Raw genomic sequence first — 4,699 nt, 5'->3', positions numbered from 1 at the left:
TTCCCTCCCGAAGCTCTCCCGACAGGCTCCTTAGGAGGAGCCACAATGAGCCTGAAAACGGCATTAGCAGGGTCTTCTTATGATGGTTGGCCGATAAGGGATTTAGGGGAAGATACCCTCTTCACACTTGTCAGGGCTTCTTGCTCGATCTTCTGCAACACCCTAAAAGATCTGACCCTCGACGGTGGAGTGCGTTGTGGACAAGGATGAGGGGATCATCCCCAAGTAAACCTTGAAAGGAGACTCCACCAAAGTTGACCGACAAGGGGCCGACTCCAGGAGGACCCCATAGAAATGTGTTGAGAGCATGTTCCCCCCGCCGCCGCCCCCCGGGACATCTTACATGGGCCTGTCGACGCAGCCGACACTGCATGGACGGCCACCGTGACAGGCTCTACGATTATAGCGGTCGCAGAAGGAGGAGCGACCAGTACTTCAAGGATGGCAGGGCTTCCGTCGCCCTGCCTCCTCAGCGACTTCGACGGATGACTAGATGGGATTAATAGTGGAGCCGCCACTAATGGTGGTGGTCGACGGACCTCAATCTACACCGAGGACTACACCAAAGGGAATCAAGGAGGCGACACTGGATTGCTGATGACCCTAGCAACCTCCACTCGGGGTTTCATCCCCTTGCCTGTTGGAGGAGGGCTGAGGGAACGCTTCCAAGCTAGGATGGCTTTTGACTGCATAGGTATGGCGCGGTCATTGAAAACAATGTGACTTAGTGGTGGTGGAAACACCCTTATATTTCCCTCCCCAAGAAGAGCCTTAGAGAGGACGTCGAATGGGCGATTCTTCACCCATTCTTTGACAAGGGTAATACAACGTAACTCCTTAGATGAAGCATTCGGGCGTACCGTTTTATCATCAGGAACTACCCCTATATGACCTGAATAAAGAATTCACGGCGATTTACCTGTTCGACCAAAAATTCCCACCATCGGCCGGACACAAAGGAAGATTTGGAGGTCCAGTCTTTAACCATGCGATAAAGCTGCTCCAAGGAGACAAGAGAGTGCATAGCCCTGAAACCATAAATGTTCCCCTCGCGTTTTATGAGGTTATGGGTCAAAAGAAACTCACGATTGATTGAGCTGAGTTATTGCATATTTTATATATTTAGAACTAATATATTTTATTTATTTCATTATATTATTATTGGTTTTAGATGGAAAAATAGTTAAGATGAATAAATCCGAGTTGTGATTTAAATTGCTTAATAGCACAGTTAATGCTTAATTTTTATAACTTGTGATTTAATTGGATAATGTTCTGTCACATGCACAACATATTTTTTAGTTTCTATTCTTTATTTTATTTTATTTCATTTCTTTTCTAAATTTATTTCATTTCATTTCTAATTTTATTTTATTTCACATGCACGAATGGCTTGGCTAGGCACAAATGGGATTTTATTCTTCTTTTGGCTTTGACTTGGTCTTCATGGAGTTGGACGTAGGAGACACGTGCTAGTAGTTCTTTGACTTGGTTTTTGACTTGGTCTTCAATAACACTCTCATTAGATTAGTTAAAAGGTAAATCCAATGAGAATTTAGCTATTGAACCATAAAATGTATCACATTGGAATAGCTATATTCCAAATGGAATATAGCTACAGTAATTTCTAAAGTTATTTCCAAATTTGAAAGACACTGTTTATTCATCAAATCCATTTTATATAATTTGTTTCTCTCTCCCGATGTCTCCATCAATGTCTTTCTAGTTTCTATTTTTAATCCATAATTTAATTAGAATATGATTACTAATTAATATATAATATTATGAATAGTAAAATATGATAAAATAAAATAATTTCATAATTAAAAAAATTAAAATATTTTTGAAATTGATATATTAATTTGAGTTAGTTATATATTAATTTAATAAGAATATGATTATTAAGTAATATATAATAGGTAGAATAGTAAAATATGATAAAATTAAATAAATTAATAATTAAAAAAATTAAATATCTTTGAAATTATTAGTTATTCGTTACTATATAATAAATAAATGTATAATCTAATGTGGAGATTTGATGTGAATAATTAAAATCAAATTCATATTATATTATTTTATTATTATATAATGAAAAAATAGCTATTCCAATGTGGAGATTTATGTGAATAAAATAGCTAAAAGTCAAATTTCTCTTAAATTCATAAAAAATATCCTTTAACTTTAGCTAATCCAATGAGAGTACTCTAAGTGGAATGCGGGGCTACGCGGACGCAAGAGGAGAGGAGGGTTCTTTTGGTTTTTATGGAATAGGCACGATTTATATAGATAATTTTTTTCATACGAGCGCCGCTCGAGAAAGAGGTTTTCTTTTTTTTTCGGCTTGAAGAAGAACGTACAGAAGCGTCGCCAGAGTTGAAGAACTCCTCCAGAGGCCATCTGCTGCTGTCTCTATTGCCTACTACCTACATCTCCATTTATTTAGCTTACTCTTTTCATTTCCTACTTTTTATTTAATTTTAGTTTAAAATTTATGAAATATTTTTTGAGATATTTCGCTTAGACTTTTGAGCATTTTATTTGATGTTTATTTACTTCGTGTTATTTATTTTTCTCGTTTTTCTAAACTTTCATTTAACAGTGATTACAATTGCTATGGATTAATTTTGAGAATTTGTGATTTGAATATAAGGATGAACTCTAGAATCTTAATGTTGAGGCTTTTCAATTCTCAATTTGTATTTTGTCAATTACTTTCTAATCTAGTTTAATTCTTAGATTAGTTTTATTAATCTTTTAGTTCAATTGCATATTAGATTGATTAAAATTTAATTAGGACTTAAATAATTTCAGTTTTATTTTTTAATTTTCAGATTAATTAAGATTGTTCAGTTTAGTTAATTCTTTGATTGTTAATTTCAATTTGTTAATCTTTTACATTTCACTTCGATACTCAAGAATCCAAAAATATGAATCTAGTCCATGACTAGTACCCTTTTCATTCTTGTTGCACTCTTCCATTCATTGCACATATCATCATTTTTATTTTCTCTTTTGAATATTTTCACAATTTTAAACGAGTTTGATTTTAATTAAATTTTCCTGAGGTGACGATTTAGGAATTTATTCCTGATTATTACGTGACATCCTCCTGCACTTGGAATAGCCTTTGTGCTGCTCATTTTTGAGTAACTCAATGACCAATGAGGTCCGTGTGCTCTAGGTCAGATTCCAACAAAGCTTGTTACCAAAGGATGCAACAGCACATCAGGATCCTTCAAGCGTTTGGGTGGAGTTAAGCGGGGGCCAATTCGAGGTAGTTTAGCAAGTTACAGATAGGGCGAGGGAATGGTAGCCTCAGCTTGCAAGAGAACATGCTGGGGAAGAGGGCAACCTTTGAGGCATAACCCTCGTCATTGATAGCCCTTTCGCGTGGTCCCAGAGCCTAAAAAACCACCGTGTCAGGGACGTGAAAGGTGGAAGCTAGCGACGACAACAGTTCGGGGGTGAAATCTGAGCGCCAGTTGTACCTAATAAAGAATTGCTCCACGATATGAACTCAAGCAGGTCGAGGTCTTTGGGAGTTTTGGGTTGAACAACCTTCTTAGGAGCCATTAAGATTGAAAAAAGTGACGAAGGAGGAAGGGGGTCGAGCAAAGAGAATGAAAGCCTAGAACACAGAGGGAAAACATTGTGGTAAAAAGGAGAAAAGAGGGCAGAACCTCATTTATATAAGGGAGAATTGACGGTTAGCCTTCTGTGCCTATGTGTCAGAAGGTGATACGGAAGTGTTGAAATCTCGTGAAACATGCGATATGAAGCGACGTGAAAAAGCCAAACGACGCACCAAGCCAGGTCTGAGGAGTTGAGTCGTCAGGCTATAAGGGGTAAAAGCGTAAAAGAGAAAAGAAGAGAAAAAATTAAATTTCCATAAAATCGGTTCAATGAGAATTAGCAGGGGTAAAGGGGAGGTTAAAAAGGCCTGGCCCAATAGCCCAAAGCCATAACAGGCCCATTGGGCTGGCGAAGCAAAGATAACGGCTCACGAGAGGCTCGTCCCAAAAGTAAAAGGCTCGTTTGGCCCTATCCCAGAATAATGAGACACTGATAGAAGTGGCCAGGGGTGACGTGCGCCGACCTGTCAGCCATCTTAGATCATCAATAGCACGTGGCAACCAGAAGGCGTGTAGGAAAACCTATAGCCACCATCTCCTAGGAAAAGGAAGGTGGACGACACCAGGACAGGCCGAAGGGACGCGAACGCCTCCAATCCCTAGAAAATGGCTGCTAGGAAGCATGAAAGTGAGGCAACCGTGACTCGAACTCTGAGAAAAGAAAGGTGGGCACTACCAAGATAGGCCGATGGAACACAAACACCTTAAGTCCCTAGAAAATTGCTGCAAGCGTGCAGGAGAGGCAACCGTGACTCATACTCTGAGAAAAGAAAGGTGGGCACTGCTGTAGCAGGCTGAAAAGCAACCAAAATAATGGTCACGAAGCAGTAGTTGTAGGGATAAGTGCCAAAAGAGCAACCATGGTTCATTTCACGAAGAGAGAGAGAGAGAGAGAGAGATGGGACTCGTCGACCTTGGCTAAAAGGGTGCCGAGACGTAAGTCAGAGCCCAATGCCACATTAATAATTTCCTACAGGGTAACTAATTCACGTGCTTAAAGCATGGGGCACGATGGGACAGGTCCTCATAAATGAAAGCCAACGACACACCAAACCTAGTATAAA

Source organism: Juglans regia, chromosome 7, assembly GCF_001411555.2.
Source record: "Juglans regia cultivar Chandler chromosome 7, Walnut 2.0, whole genome shotgun sequence".
Classification (NCBI taxonomy): domain Eukaryota; kingdom Viridiplantae; phylum Streptophyta; class Magnoliopsida; order Fagales; family Juglandaceae; genus Juglans; species Juglans regia.
This window is presented reverse-complemented; position numbering follows the sequence as displayed.